This window comes from Rhinichthys klamathensis, unplaced genomic scaffold (assembly GCF_029890125.1).
Source record: "Rhinichthys klamathensis goyatoka isolate OS25496 unplaced genomic scaffold, OSU_Roscu_1.1 h1tg000110l_1, whole genome shotgun sequence".
NCBI lineage: Eukaryota > Metazoa > Chordata > Actinopteri > Cypriniformes > Leuciscidae > Rhinichthys > Rhinichthys klamathensis.
Genome location: NW_026606648.1, coordinates 1,877,606 through 1,895,040, shown reverse-complemented (window position 1 = coordinate 1,895,040; position 17,435 = coordinate 1,877,606). Strand labels below are relative to the sequence as shown.

At 38.2% G+C, this 17,435-nt stretch overlaps 1 protein-coding gene across 4 annotated transcripts in view; it reads left to right on the top strand.

Moving 5' to 3' along the window:
* The window catches only part of ncoa2 (nuclear receptor coactivator 2), a 102,824-nt gene that overhangs the window by 17,702 nt on the left and 67,687 nt on the right, over nucleotides 1–17,435 (top strand). For all 4 annotated transcript variants that reach the window (XM_056254104.1, XM_056254106.1, XM_056254103.1 and 1 more), the window contains exon 2: nucleotides 13,936–14,022. The gene's annotated coding sequence lies outside the window, so the exon portion shown is untranslated. The remainder of the gene's footprint in view (nucleotides 1–13,935; nucleotides 14,023–17,435) is intronic.

Below are 17,435 nucleotides of genomic sequence, written 5' to 3'. Positions count from 1 at the left end.
GAGTACGCGTGGGCTTCCAGCTGGAGAGAAGAGAGAATGATAATCACATGTGGAATTGGAGCTGACAACACATTCACTAAACTGAAACCGATCATTGATATCTGAGGTTTTTCTAGAGGCAGAGTAGGAAGAGTGCCAGGCTAGATACCTCTAGAAAATGAAAGCGATCGGCCAAATGTCCTGACAGTAGCATGTGCCATTGACTTCATTTGAAGAATGTGGTACCATGATGTGGTTCTAGACATCTTTAGGGATAAATTATATATTGGCACTGATATTTAATATGCTAATTTCTCCAATTTCACATTTAGATTACCTTTGTTATTATATAACACCCATTTAAATGGGCCATGACATTTTAAACTTGCAGCTCGACAATTTAAAGCCGGCTCATATGCACGCTTGTCATTCATCTTCAAATCATATGATTCGATTTGCGTCTTCTGATTGGTTTTTTAAACTTAGAGGCTTTTGCTGGCAATGGGAAGTGCCATTTAGAGGTTTTTCTGCCAACAAACCAGTATTTCTGAATGGGCTGAGCCTGGGATTTAGCTGGTTTGACTGAAGCGAATGTATTTGATGAACGTGTACTATGTGCGGAGAACAGTCGCACAATATCGTTATCTCATTTCGATCATTATCTCAAGGATATTTCTGTTTTCTGACTTGAAAAATGGGGCTTGCAGCAATGCTCACGTTAAAATCCTCCATAATTCACTGAGACGTGGCCAGCAGTGCTTTGGTTTGTGACTGTACCTAAGCAACTAGAGAAAGCTACCTCATGGGATATTTTGTTCACACTGATCACAGTTGAAAACAATTATTTGATGGATCTTGATTTTCATAATGTTCAAAGTGCCCCTATTATGCTTTTTCAGATAGTACCTTTCGTGCAGTTTGTAATAGCTGTTTGCGAATGTACAAGGTCTGCAAAATTTTAAAGATCAAAGTGCACGATAAATAAAGTTATTGTCTCCCAAAAGAAAGAACCGATTCTGAACTGCCGAAACAAGTCTTCAGTAATTCCAGTCTTACTTCCGTAACATTTATACGTAACAACAATGTAACAAATTTGCATAATGCCAGCCTATCTTCTTCATTGGCTGCCCGGAAAACGTCTAATTTGACTCACCCTCTAACACTGTAGTTGGTTTGTGTTGTGTACATGTCAAGAAGACGTTTTTTCTGTGCTGCAAAGGCAAATTCTCTGTGTATACACTTCCAAAGGATGAGGATGTGAATAGTCAGTGGTTAAAATTACCACAGCGATACAACAGCATAGCCTTTTGTCATTTTACTGACTCAAATCTCAGCGAGGTCCCGGGTTTGCAGAACATTAAAGATGGGACAGTACCCAGTTTATTTGGACCCAGAGCTGCACGATTATGACAAAAATCATAATTGTCAATTAGTCCTTTGAAATTGTAATTGCAATTTATTAATTCCGATTATCACAATTTACATTGAATGATGTTTTGAATAGCTTTATGCCATTTTTTGAAGCGACTGCAAGCCATATTGTTATATCAAAATAAACAAGCTGAAAACACTCTTCCTGAAAAACTTTTATTGCTTTTTTTCTTGCATTAAGCCTCAAATGTCAAATATATATATTTTTATTTTATTAAAAGAGACCAAACCAAAGTAAAAATATGCACGGTATTAAAATGTTATACTAAAACTAAAATTAGAACAATGAGAAAAAAAAACTTGCATTCAAACGAATAGTGCTCTCTAGCACCTCACATTTTCAAATGCGTCTTGCAACTACGGTAGCCGTTATGTACCAAGAAGCTATGACAACATGTCTTCCCATAGCCCTTCATCGAGTTTAACTATACATGTTCTACTGTTATGCTGCCTTTATAATGAATTACACAACCAAGCAATGAAAAAAAAGCTTGTAATTTAGACCGTAACATCGACTTGTCGAGAAGAAAGCAGGCAACTTCAGCATCCCATTCAAAGACTTTCTCCTTCATTAGCTCTCCACACCTGGGAAAAGCTATCCCGATATTTACCCTCGTTTTTTGAATTCGCTGGCCACGTTTCCTTTTAAATTAATTTTTTTTGCTTTTTTGGCGACGAGGATTCCTTCTCCTGTGGCTCGGCATAAGTATGATCCTGCATTATGAAGTACTGTGCAGTGCAGCCTTTCAAATTTACCAGGGCAGTGACAAGCGCCTCTCACTGATCTCCTTGTCCCTTTCAGCTGGTTTTCAAGATGGCGGAATGACATGGACTTACCCGGCCAATGTATTTAAAGATAAGAAATTCTTCGCTTACGAGGATACTGTAAGTCAGATCATTGGCAGAGGTAATTTTACACCAATGAGGACATGTTTATGAATAAAGACATTGATTTTAGCTAATAAAATTCTTAAACTACACAGTGCACCTTTAAGATAAGCTCTTGAAAGAAAAAAAATGCTGATGTAGAGGAATTAGTTGCAACATTTCATAATGTACGACAAACTGAGTTAAAACTTACCACTGAGAAATGTCCTGCCCAAGTTTTCCTTGCGATTGAGGTTCGGGTTGAATAACTAGTTCTTCCAACGTTATATCATCGGACTCGCACTCAAATTAACATGGTAAAATTGATGCTATCGTTACTGTCTTTACAGTAAGTACAATCACTGAGGATTTAGGAAGGCAACAGAGCTGAAATTCAGTTATGATAATGGTGGTTCAGTTTCCTTACACGCGCTGTAAGCGGTCGACCAATCACAACAGACTGGGCCATTTGACCAATCAGAGCAGAGTAGCTCTCGGAAAGAAACGGAATCTTCGAACGAGTCATTTTCAGACTCATTGAGAACATGAGGTGATGTGCTATGTATGTTGTTATGAGATAATGAAAGTGTTTGTTTGATCTTTAATGCATGTTAAACCTGTTCTAGGAAACATCCAAAACAAAATTAGGAACCTTTAAAAGAGCATAATAGCGGCACTTTAATACAGCTAGCTACTTTAGTAAAAGTGACTTTTGTTATTTTATTGATTTTTTCTTTTCTTTTATTGAACGCTTTTAAGCCCCAAAGTAGCTTTATTGATTTTCCCATTTGTAAGGAGTTATTTCAGTTGGCTTTCTCTTTACTGCTCAAGAGGTTTATCATGGATTCACATGTGTGATTGTGGTCACACGCTACCTCATTCAACAGCCAGAAAAGGTGATGCACATGATTACAAATAAATTATTGAAATGAGGTGTTTTAATATTTAGTGACGCTCGTTAAGGCAAGCATCGCTTTTACTATTGCTAATCTTGGGGTTACATGTGGCAGTGAGATTTGCTCAAGCATGCAACAACTAGATTTTTTTGATTTTTTAAGAAAATGTATTAATCTAGTTAAGTATAGATAATTGCATTGTCTCCAGTGGCCTGTACAGTGTTTTGATGTTATTTACTTAGTTGAGGCATTAAATCTTTGTCTGACTGATACAATCAAGAAATTGATGGATTGCCAATGAAAATGTTGACATGGAAGGTTAAATTTGTGTTTGGCCTCCACATCTGGCCCATTGTGGTCAGTTTTGGGTGAGTAAAAAAAGTCTGCACGGCCAATCTAATCTTTAGCCCTTGAGTGGTACGATTAGCTGGCTGCCTTCCCCTGACATAAGCCTTTAGTGACATCCCCACTGAGATGACTTGCACCTGCTTCAGGCCAGGAGGAAACAGAGAGGATCATGGGGAAGAGAGCAGGATCACTTACCCTCAGACATAGGGTTTAGACAATCCCGCTCACATCTAGTCAAAGAGCGGCTAAGTGAACTTGACTGAATACGTGAGACTTCTCAAAAGTATGAGGAGCTGCAGGGTTTTAAAATAAGATCTGAACTTCTGGACTCCTTTTTAAGTGGCATTATTTTGTGAATATCATACTCTTTTATTTTATTTTAAGGTCATTTTAATGATGTTTTTTTCCCTTCTCTGTAACCGTGAGAATTAACGTTACTGTGTCTTTTAAGACTTCTTTGTAAATTGCGTCGTCTAGTGAAATGAGTAACAGCTTGTGTGGGTTGTGGGTTTGCCCTTGAGTTCAGTATAGTATGAACTGTTCCATCCATCAACAGTCACTTGTGCAAAGCTTCTATTAATTTGTGACAACTTTGATAATTGAATACATGTCAAATTTAAATACAATAAATTGCAAAACACGTTAAGATCTGAAACGCCAATCTACTATTGAACTATTATAGTTTTTACTTGTATTTTGAATCAGCTTTTGTCACTTTTCATTTAATTTATGGTTCACAGTTTAGTGATTTTAATATGGGCTGTTGTCGTTTTTATGCATTTTTTCATAATTCTATATAGCTTTAATTTGTTTACTTCATTTAAGTCATTTTAGTACTTCAGCATTAACGTATTTATTTCAGTTTATCGATTTTTTTATTAGGAATTTTTCATCTAATATTTATATTTAATTTCAGATTTATTTTACCACATTTTTTAAAAAATAGTTAAAATAGTTTAGTGGTGCAACGGATCACAAAACTCATGAGGGGTTCGGATCATATTACGGTTTTTGAGTCACGGATTGAAAACATTTTTTTTTCAAATGTTATTAAAGACAAACTGAAAAATTGCAAGCAGAAATAAATACAATAGAACAAAGGTACAAGTAAAGTAAGGTCAAACAATATTATTCAGGTACAGAAAAGTATAAAAGTAACACTGCATAGCATTCTCTGTATAAATTAAATATAGATTAATCTTTGTTAAAGCTCTCTATTTGATTAAAATGAATGACATGGACCGCCGCAGATATGTATAAGCTCCTGTCACTTTAAGACCTAATGCACGGATCCAATACTGATACAAATCCGATTTCTTTCTCAACTGTTTACGTTCACTGAAGACAAAACCATATGTGTTTGAGAATATTGCCGAGATTTTTGTGACAATACTTGCAGAGATTGGCTAGTATTTTGAAATAATAGATTAGCAAGTATTTTGGTAATTGTATGTGCATATCTGTTCAAGCACAAATAGGACTCAATTCTGTGTTTGCGCTCTGTCATAAATGCAGCTTAAACCAAATGAGTTCTCTTTCACATCTTCTTGCGCTTGGAACTTAAAACTTCTTAAATGTTTAAATTGCCAAGACTTAGAAATATGTGCAAATTATAAACTTTTACTCTATGATGGTTAAACTTTGCAACTAAATCCGCAAATCAAATGTGTGACGAACCGAGGGCCCTGGCTGGTCCGTCCTGATCACGGATCATCTACGATCCGTTATACGCCTAATAATTTAGTTAAGCAACACTGAACTTTATGGTGTTTTAAAAGGATATGAAGAGTGGTAGGTGCTACACACAACCAAGAACATCACCGGCTCTTTCCCCCATTTAGATGAAGACATTTTTGATTCCTTATGATATGTTCTCTCAGTTTCTCATGTGGAGGTGAGATTAGGGCTGTGCAATATGGACCAAAAATACAATCCCCCTTTTTTTTTTTTATCAATATTAAAAATTTTGAAATGGTATTTCCTTACACACATACTTGTCTATAAATTATCTATATGTCTATTCGATTATTTCTTAATGCCTTTTTGAACTCTTGTGCAGTTCACAAATGCCTGTTCATTTTTGTTTCTTAATCTTTTTTTATTAAACTTTCCTGTTTAGTTATTATATGTTTTCTTAGTCTGTGCTTTATAACTTGTTATAAAGGCTGTAATTCTAGTCCAAAAAGGGGTTCTGATACCAGAGTAAAAGTCAATGACCGCAAGATGAGTGGGGATGAGCATTTGGCAGCGTAAGTTGGAGTTTTGGAATGACGCGCTTGTATGACTTAACATTTGTGTTTTCTTTTATTTATTTTCAATGATGGACTGCATCTCATTCTTATGACGATTCAAGACAGATCAGCATCTCCGCATCTCCGCAAAGTGTACAAGGGTGGACAAACAAAAAAACGGGTGTTTACCAGTACACTGGCTGTCACTTTACTTTCGAAAGTCGATTGCGCAATCGATCCGACCAACCAACACAAGTTTCGAAAACAAAAATAGGGAATCGATTTTAACTGCCTTTTTTTAACCAAAAATGTGTTTTAGGTGGACAGATCAATACAGGACACAGAACATGTAGGATGCTGGAAAATAACAATGTCTTTTCTGTTCACCAAATGCTTTTTAATATTCGCTATTACTTCAATGCAAGTGAACAAGCGCGCCGTTATTTGTTGCGTAGTGACGTGTGTGTTCAAGTAAGCCAGAAATGCGCAGATTCTGTGCAATATGCTGTATTTAATATATCATGAGGACTCACGAGTTGCGTATTTGCGCTAAATCCGCACAGATTTGGCTTACACGAACTTCCCCAGCAAAGTGAGTAAACATAGAAACACGCCAGATTGGCTCGTGATTTGACAGCGTTTCCCGACAAAGTTAATTTTTACCCGCATTTGGCGGGTCGGAGGGTGTTAATCTCAATCCCTGAATGTTGCGCTCCTGTTTGTCATTGTGCACGAAACTTCACGCCAATAAATCATCAGAAATATTGCTGACTTGTTGTGCGTCTCAAGCGCCCTCTTTACGCTCGTCCTAATGCCTGTTAGGTGTCCGTGGATTTGCCTAGCCTATTTGGTGTTGAAAATGGAAACGTCTTTAGATGCCAAATCGATTTTACAATCGATTCAATGAATACTTATGTCTCAAAAATCGAACAGGATTTTTTCACAAAAGTGACAGCCCTACTACACCTGTATTATATTTTTGTTCACCTGGTTCGGAACGTGCCATTGTTTTTTATGTAAACACGCACTTGGCAGACATCAACCATTGCACTCCTATGTCTCTTGCAGCATCTCATGACACGTCATTCTATGCGGCACTCAAGGTAAAAGACTCGTCTTTAGACCTGCATCTCGTGTTTTTAACTGCAAAAACGCTTTGCGTGAATGGCCACTCTACGCCTACTCTGTTTTGCAGCAACGAAACCTTGACAAATTCTTGCAAATTACCTGGCTTGATGATACATCATCTCTCCTGTATCCAAAATATTCCCAAATTCTTTTTGGCAACAAGTCCTTATCCTGTAAGTCCTGCCCTGAATTCACCTTCCCTGCTTCTGCACTTTCTTCAATGTCATAACGGTAAACATGCTCTGTTCTGTTCTCGCGCTAAATTTAGGCACGCTGCATTCAGATTGCACACTAATGGGGCTGGCAGAAAAATATACTTTCTGCAGTTTAGAAATTGCGCATGCTCATATCACAATTTTATTACAATTTCTATTAATCGCACGGCCCTATTTCTCTACTTCGGTCCAATTGGAAATGTGTATCTAAAGTGACATTATGACGGAAAATAAGTGTTCAGTCAGATAATTTCTATGGTGCTGTAATATTAAGCCTCATAGTGGCCAGTGGGTGAGAGGATGGGGAATATGGTCTGTGAGGTTACACACACAACCGTAACACTGACATGAACTTTTGACCCAGACTGCAGATGGAGAGAGATAGTGGGTCTAGGGGAAGAGAATGCAGGCTGTCCCACTCTTATCACAGTATGTTCGTTAGGAATAGATCTGTGTTTGTGTGTGTGTGTGTCCTCGCTGTCAGATCTTCCTGACACTTTGGTGTGGAGTGTTTATTGATTAGGAAGGAGCAGTTATTATGGAGAACCTGGTTAGTAGTTTCTGTAAATGTGACCATAGCTTCAGATATATCTCAACTGAAATCAAACGATCACAAAAAAGCTTGTGACTTTCTGGTATTTGAAAGACATTTCCACTAAAACAAAAAGGCTCTTTTGGTGTCTATCTGACAGTTGAATCAGCCGGTTGACTGAATTACCATGGTTGAGGGACCCCATAACTACAGTGACCAATCGGGTTAAGATCTCCTGTGGGCTAGAACAAACATGTGACACAAGAAACTGAGGGAAATTCATCCGGCCTCAGAAAAGACTCTTCTTTAACTTCCCCTCCTGACCAATGAAACGATAAATGAATCCTTTCAGAATGCATCTGGACTGTCTCTCTTTCTTTATATACTTATGATTAATAGTGATTTTATTATGCTAGATTAATTTTAATGCACTTTTTTTACACAGACTGCACATGATCCCTCTGTTTCCGATTTAGAATTGTTAAAGCCACTTACAGTACACCCTTGTGTAACTGTAGTGAAATTGTGTGTTTTTAAAAATGATTATTTATAGAAACGCCTGCCCAAAGCGCTCTTATTATTTAATGTACCCATCAGAAACCCAGCACTAGGTCTTTTGTTCTCCCTTTGTGTTGTTGTCACTGTGCGCATGGAGTTGTAGCAGGTCAGCTGCTGTGGAAGTACATGTAGCAATATCTGGTCAGCACATGACATCATGTGACAGCGCTGCGGAGTGCCCTCCCCTCAGGTATTTGTTCACAAGCTCCCAGGAGAGCTTCTGCATAAGTCAACAACCCATTTAAAGGCATTTGCTCACAATGGGAGAATTCTGGCTGTTTCTACATGCGCTTTCAACTTCGTTGAATGATACTTACTGCAGCAAGTCATTTTTTTTTTTTCTCAGAGGCTAATTCTGGGATCGTGGAGATGATTTAAACCCTTTTTTCCACTAATTACTTGCTGAACATAATTAAAAAGGCGTACTTCATGTTACTATCTAATAAGCTTGAAACGATTCCCTTGTGGAAGCGGAGACCCTGAAGACGTGTGTAACACTATTAAATCTTTACCAACCTGATGATGATTGTCATTTTTTCCCTTCTCTTCCCGTTATATTTTTTTTCTCCAATTTTTCCCTCTTCTAATGATGTTGAGCTAATTTTCCGTCCCTTAATAGTCTTCAAAAAAGTTTGTGATGATTGCTTTAGACCATTTTGGGGATTCTGGCGCCATAATTGCTAACCTTTGCCGTTTGGGTTTCTGAAAGTGTTAGATTTCCGTGTGCTGATTAGGTCTAGTACGTCCTATATGCTAGATATGCGTATGTTTTTCACAGAAATGCTTGTTGTGTTTGAACTGGAGTATTTGTGAATGCTAATTTTTGTCTGTCTGAGTCCGTCAGATCATTCTGTATCATTTCTAAAGTGTAAGTGATTTGATTGCTTGACCTGAAACTGAGTTCAGCAGTACAACCTGTAATATTTTATGATAATTGTGATCAAAACAGAGCTTTGTATGAACTAAACCCCAGACACATTTTCTAGCAGACTTCAGTTTGAATAATGTGCACCATAATAGTATGCTGGCATTTGTTTGGGATTGAGAAAAGCTAGAAAAAATGTTCAGTATCGCTCAAAAGTTTGGGGTCAGTACATTTAAAAAATTAAAAAAATACCTCGTCAAGGATGCAGTAAATTGTTTAAAAGTGTCAGTAAAGGATGTTTATAATGTTACAAAATATTTATTTGTCTAATAAATGCTGTTCTTTTGCCCTTTCTAGTCATCAAGGAATCCTAAAATGTATATATCACAGTTTCCACAACAATATTGAGCAAAATTGTCACTTTGACTACCAATATTGAGCAACACAATATTTTTTTCAATATGGATGATAAGAAATGTTTCTGTAGCACCAAATCTCCCTTTTAGCATGACATCTGAAGGATCATGTGACATTGATGCCAAAGCTAATTTTTTGGCAAAGTAAAAAATATATTAAAAATAGAAAACAGTTATTTTAAGTAGTAATTATATTTCACAGTATTACTACAGTTTTTACTCTATTTGTGTTCAAATAAATGCAGCCTTGCTTAGCATAATAGACTTTCTTATTGGTGTGAGAACTTTAAAAAATATCATTCTGACTACAAACTTTACTTTATTTATTTTATTTTTTTACTATTTTCTTTGCAAAACTTTCTCTTTCCTAGAATATCTAATGGTATATTTTCCCCTCATTTCGTCTCATGAGCTCGCTTGACGTGTGCTGATTCAACTGTTCCTAATGTCTCCACTTGATGTTCAACTTTCATGAACTTTTTAATGGACATACCTGCTCAAGAATACTGTGGGATCAATTAGATCTTTCCCCTTGTTATTATCGATAAGATCAGGACGATGACCGAATAAAACCTCTATCCAACTCTTATTCACCAAGTTTGCAGAGATGGATTGTTCTGGTATGGTAGTTCACTTAAGCTAATTGGCTGAAAAACATGACTGCTCCGTATGGTCTCATTGTGTTTTACTAACTATAGCAGAAGCATCTCTCTTCAGCAATTCCCAGCCTGTCATAAAAACATTAATTCTTCTAAAGAATGTTAATTTGAAAGATGCACATATGGCGAACCACTATCAACCACTTGTGAGGAGTATCTTATTTTAGAGGTGAACTATTTTCTTGGTATTTTAGTTGATCTCCATTATATGTTCCTATTTCTTTGTACAATTTATAAGAAGGGACTTGTCCATATGGGTCTCAAGGACGTCACTCGGTTGTTGACCTCTGTGTGTCTTCTCAGTAACACCCCAGCGTGGTTGGTCCTCTTGGAGACGGTGCCGGCAAGGTGGGGTTTTTTTGTTGTTGCTTTTTAAGAATAGTCACACTCTTCCTGACAGGTCTGGTAAAACTCAGCTGTCTCTTTGGTTTGCTGATAGCTCTCTGATAGAGGACAGCTCAAGTGTCATGCTCACTGCTAACAGGGCTCTGCTCTTACAAGACGGACAGGGAAGTGATGTCAAGTCAAGTCAAGTCAAACTTTCTTGGCATTCTTCTGTATACATGTATACAGCTGAACGAAATGTCGTTTCATATGGACCGAGGTGCATAACCAATGCAAGAATAAACAACAACAGATCACAACATCCTACAATAGACAGTGCAACCCTGCCCTCAACCATTCACATGATACACACAATACAATACCTAGCAAACAGTAAACAATACGCAGTAAACAGTAAAATAGTGCAAATCGCCAGTAGACAGAAAAAAGTGCAATGGACAGTAAGTAGTGCAATTTGACCAGAGCAAAAGCCAATAAAGTGTCGGTGCACAGTTGTGCATTTTAATGCCCATTGTCCAGTTAAAGTGACAGTACACATAATCTGATGTCATACAAACCCTAATGTTTACTTCTACCGAGGTCAATTGAAGATGTGGCCTCAAAACATGAAGGTTATTTGCTCAAAAGATAAGAATGTACTGTATCTCACAAAAGTGAGTACACCCCTCACATTTCAGCAAACATTTTAGTATATCTTCTCAAGGGACAATACTATAGAAATGAATCTTGGATAGATTTTAGAGTAGTCAATGTGCTGCTTGTAGCAGTATATGGAACCGTTGCAACTGAACCTGCATTAGCGACGACAGTGGGGCTTCGACAGCCTTAGTCAAACGTGTTGGCGTATATGGTCGGGTTGTTAGGTAGTATGCCATACGGAATCGTTGCAACTGAACCTGCTTTAACAACAACAGTGGGGCTTCGACAGCCTTGGTCAAACGGGTTGGCCTGCGTATGGTCGGGTTGTTAGGAAGTATGCCATACGAAACCGTTGCCACTGAACCTGCTTTAACGACGACAGTGGGGCTTCGACAGCCTTAGTCAAACGGGTTGGCGCATATGGTCGGGTTGCGGTGAGATTGTGGCATTAGAGATTGTGGTTAGGTGGTCACATCAAGGGTTTATGCCACTGAACTACGAGGAAGGAGCAACCTCAGGAGCAGGAGGGATCTCAAGCACAATAGAAAGAAAGAAACGCTGATGTACAGGCAAGTAAGCTGGGCAGAGTTGAGTGGGGGATGGAGGGGGGTGACTCTGGGACGCCAGAATCACTGTCGAGCCCTCTTGAGGTGTCGTGGGCTAGTCGACGAAACACTGAGGACGGAAGGTGCCCACTTGAAGACCCCAGAGATGTCCCCTACTCCGCTCAATCCAGACAGTTGTCATGCTGATCCGCTGGGGAGACCGCACTGTGGTTGATCCCTGGAGCCAGCATCGCAGTCGTTGTGTGTACTGACGCGCCAGGAAATATACTTACGCCATTAACACCAGACAGAAGGATATTCACATCACCATAATGAAGGAAGCGTAAATGGATGGAGACGCATAGTTTACTGTAAAGCTACGTCTTAGTTGGTGCTTGTCTTGGCGAAAGCCGAGTGCAAATCAGCATGCAGTTTTAACATCTACTCTTGTGTAATGGAAATCATATTTACTGTCCTCTGAAAATAACTCAACATACAGCCATTATTGTCAAAATAGCTGGCAACAAAAGTGAGTACACCCTAAGTGAACATGTCAAAACTGTGTCCAAAGTGTCAATATTTTGTGTGAGCACCAGTGTTATCTAGCACTGCCTTAATCCTCCTGGGCATGGAGTTCACCAGAGCTACACAGGTTGTTGCTGGGATCCTCTTCCACTCCTCCATAATGACATCACGGAGCTGCTGGCTGTTAGACATATGGCGCCTCTCCACCTTCCGCTTGAGGACGCCCCATAGGTGTTCAATAGGGTTCAGGTCTGGAGACATACTTGGCCACTCCTTCAGCTTCAGCTTCCTCAACAAGGCAGTTGTCATCTTAACGGTGTGTTTGGGGTCGTTACCATGCCGTTCGGTCCAGTTTCTGAAGGGATGGCATCATGTTCTGCTTCAGAATGTCACCGTACATGTTGGAATCCATGTTTCCCACAATGAAGTTCAGTACCAGTACCAGCAGCACTCATGCAGCCTCAAACCATGATGCTACCACCACCATACTTGACTGTAGGCAAGACACAATTTTCTTGGTACTCTTTACCAGGGCGTCACCACACATGCTGGACACCATCTGAGCCAAACAAGTTCATCTTAGTCTCATAAGACCACAGGACATGGTTCCAGTAATGCATGCTCTTGGACAGGTTGTTTTCAGCAAACTGTTTGCGGGCTTTCTTGTGAGCCAGCTTCAGAAGAGGCTTCCTTCTGGGAAGACGGCCATGCAAACCGACTTGTTGCAGTGTGCGGCGTATGATCTGAGCTCTGACAAGCTGACCTTCCGCTTCTGCAACCTCTAAAGCAATGCTGCCAGCACTCATGTGTCTGTTTTTTGAAGCCAGCTTCTGCACCTGACGCACAGCACGAGGACTCAACTTCTTTGATTGACCCTTGCGAGGCCTGTTCCAAGTTGAACCGGTCTTGGAAAACCTTTTTATGACCCTGGCCTGTACTGTAACTCAATTTCAGGGTGTTACCAATCTTCTTATAGCCTGGGTCAACTTTGTGGAGAGCAACAATTCTAATTCTCAAATCCTTAGAGAGTTCTTTGCCATGAGCTGCCATGTTCAACATCCAGAGGACAGTAATGTACTGCTATACAAGCAGCACATTGACTACTCTAAAATATATCCAAGGTTCATTTCTATAGTTTTTTCCCTTGAGAAGATATACTAAAATGTTTGCTGAAATGTGAGGGGTGTACTCACTTTCGTGAGATACTGTATACAGTAGTGGCCAGAAGTGATGTCCAGCCTAGGAAAATTGACATCTTCATTTTTCACCCTTTATTCAAATATTATAAAAAAATGTGTTAATTATATTACGTAGTTGTGTTTGAAGTCAATTGTTTTATGTGTGATAACGCAGTAAAACATACAAATTGTTGGACATATTTTTTGTCCAGGCTACAAAGAAAGTATAAACGCATACAAAAAATGAGAGAACCAACTAAATATTAATAACTGATTATGTAATCAATGCTTTTTCTTGTGGCCTTTTTTGTTTTTCTATGCCTTTTTTGTTTTGTTTTGCATAGTAAAATAAAACCTGTATTTGTAGTTTTCCTTTTTTGCCAAATAGCATAAATTGCTGTATCAGCCTATCATCCTTTCTTTGAAACAAACTAAACTAATTGCACTAATTTACACTAAATCAATCAATATAAATGAGGTTTTGATGTGTATTGTTTGTATTTCTGTTTCCCAAAGTCTGCTTTGAGATCAGTTGGTGGGGTTTGAGATTAACTGGATGGTTCTGCTTTCTTCCACAGATTGAGAGAAGAGAATAATGCCCAAAGATTTCCACTGGTCCCACTGCTGCAGAAATGCCCTGAGGCTTAGTCTGGACTGAAGCCAAGGTAAGCTTAGCAACCTGTGATGAACACACTGACTTTCTCTCACACTTTCCCCTATCCAATTGTTGGTTAATACACTCATGACATTGAAGGTCTAATGTGTGTTTACGAAACTACATGGTGAGGAGATGAAGAAAACACGTCTATGATATACTGCGAAACAAATGAAAGTGTGAGTTTGTGTGGTTTGTGTGGGAGGTGTGATGTCATTTCCTCTCTGTATTTGGTTTGAGCAGCAAAAAAAGGAACCTTGTTTTCTCTCTTGTTTGCATCCTTGAGATCACTTCCATTTTTTCCTTTGGTCTTTTACACCTCTAAAACAGGGTTTTTTTTCCAACTTTTAGAGACAACAATTCCCAGTCAACACAGGGACCCCAAAATTAAAAAGTTGATGTCTGTGTTAGTAACACTTTATAATCACTTTCATTAAAAAACTTTAACCTGTTAACCAGTGAAACAAACCCAATAAATTAAATTGTAACCTCTTTTGAAAGAAGTCACTTGGGGTTAGCACATGTTTTACTCTCTACAATGATTAATCATGATACACTTACAAATTATGATCAGTTTTTAATTTATTTTTGTTTGTTTTATATGTGTATGTAATTTGTAATTGAGATATTAAAAAGTATAAATAAATTAAATAAATATAAAAACATTTAAATAAAAATCAGAAAAGCATATATATATATATATATATAAATTTCATAGATGGATAGATACACGCATACATTCATACATGCATTGATACTTGGATACATACATGCATACTTTACACAAAGATCATATGTATAGGCTAGTTTATTAAAAATAAATTACAAATACATTATATGCTATATATATATATCATATGTATATTATTAAAAATGTATAAAATATAAATATGTACATATATATTCAAATATTTTGTACAAAATATTTTAAAATAATTTTGTAAAATTAATAACAGTATTTATTTACGTAAGGTGAATTGGGGTAAATTGAGACTTTTTTTCAACAAAAAAAATCCTAATTATTCTGATTTAACCCTATTTACTTTTTATATTATTAGCAAACATTCATAGAATCAATCAGTAGTTTGATTCTACAACAAGTAAATGGCACTCAGAATAACAGCCGCAAGTGAGCATGTGTTTGGCTGCATGTGGACGCCACAGTCGCCACCTGCTCTGCTTGAACCATTGCTCTCTGTGACTGAAGAGCAGGGTATTGTCTTGGTTTAAAAGAGAGCGCTCACTTTGAGCAGACCATCACAGAGGAGGAATTTTTGAGTGTGGATCATTCACTGTGTATGTAGCGGGATGGGAGGGGTTGTTGGAGGATGGATTTTCCTGTACGGGGATGGCAAGGGAAGGCTGGGGGTGGGGCAACTGTAGCCGCTCAGATGGGATTTGCATTAGTAGTTTGTCAGCTGTCATTAGGAGCAGATGACAGTGAGGATAAGCTGTTTGCACACAGCTCTTTCTCCTCCCCTCCTCCATGAACTGACCATAGCGTACACTTTCGAAAAACCAAAGTCAAAGTGCCTCATTTTGATGCAAGCGAGTAGGGCATGAAATTTCAGCTGACGGTTAATTGTCATCCAATTTATTTCGATTCACATACACTATTTCTGTGTCATTAACTTCGCGTGGGAACATTTAGCAGCCATAAATATTTGGCCATTACTTGAAACTGTTTATGAGAAACCACAGCAGACTGTACTGTTTCTTTTTAGGGAACTCCAGAACTGTCTATATTGCACACACTTCTCAAGAAGTGCTCTGAGCACAATTTGCGATACAAGTAATGCACTACAGCACCAAAAAGTGAAATAAAAATGTACACTTTATGGCATTTCTATATTTGATTAAAATTCCCTTGATTTTGGCTCACGATATGTAATATGCACAATCATTGTATTCAGATGATTATGTAGTAATCTGTATGTGAATTCCAGCTCATGTGTCAAGTTATGCTGAGTGTTGCTGATGCATGCGGTGTCAACTCCTCAGCAGCACTATCCATATGCTGTAAAGACACTCTAGATATATTAATGCACGTCAACCACGGGATCCACTTATCTATAGCCCTTCAAGGAGCGTATCTTGTATTCATCATTAATCTCGCTTATAAATGGACCATGAACAGCTAACTGTGCATACAGCTAACCTAAACTGCTTGAATGTTGTTAAGGCAATGTCCTTGCATCCCAAAAATACATATTTGAGCGGTCTATCTCGGACAAATTGATACAGTTGAATGTATAACTGTGGATGGTAGGAATGTAGCCCATAGTACATACTTGATGTGCATTTTTGTGTTAATGTGATGAGAATAAACCTCTTTTACTGAATGAGGTGATAGAATTAGCGTAAAATGTCTATGCCATTAAAATGGATGCATTATTATTCAGGTAAAAAGCTGTAATCATGTTTATAAAATCTAACTTGCTCTGCAAGATTCTCTTTAAACTGTTGCTGCACCAGTTGTAGAAAACTGTTAATGCTAAAGCTAATGTACTGTGTATTCTGACACATTTTGAAATGCAGAAAGGTGTTGAGCTTGCGTAAATTTCTACTTTCCAACTTGTAGAGATTAAAAGAGCTGTTGGTAGCTTAATGGTGCACTCTGAAGACGTGACCGTTGTGTAGTTCTTTTATAGCCTATGTTTAGCTTTTTATTTCTGGCAATTTTATTTATACTTCGCAATTCATAAAAGTTATGTTCGTTTGTAAAGATAAACAAAATGTGTAAGAATCATAAACTTTTGTTTGTCAAAGAGATTATTTTCTGCAATCTAAAAGCCAGTGGGAAAATTATATTGGCTTTTTGTCAAATAAACCAGGATGATGCTAACTTCTGGGTTTGACCTACAAAACTGCTGTATTCCTGCAGCCCTGTATATTAGCTAAATGTCTATTATCTAAACGTAAAGATTCACAAAGCTTTTCTGAACTGCTTTGGTCTAGTGATAGACCTTTGCATTTACAGAAACCTCTAATTCTGGCCCACGAGGTCCACTTTGCTGCAGAGTTTAGCTCCAACCCTAATCAAACACACCTGAACAAGCTAATCAATGTCTTCATGATTACTAGAAAGTTACAGACAGGTGAGTTGCTCAGTGTTTGGGTTAAGGCTCGTACACACCGGGACGAATATCGGCGCGCGTTATTCGTCAGCGTTATTCGTCAGCGTTTTTCAACGCGTTTTTTGTGTTCACACCCAAGCGATTTTCACTGACGTTGAGCCAAGTGAACATGCAAATTCATTCCCTGACATTAGATGGCGCTTAATGTAAAACAGAAATAGTCCTATTTTGTAGTCGCTGTCGCGTTTGTCATATAGTTCTTTATGTTCCGACACCAACGAGACCAGCAGCTCTATACATTCATCATGCCTTGCATCTTCCTCGTCTTATTTCTTCCCGGCAGTGT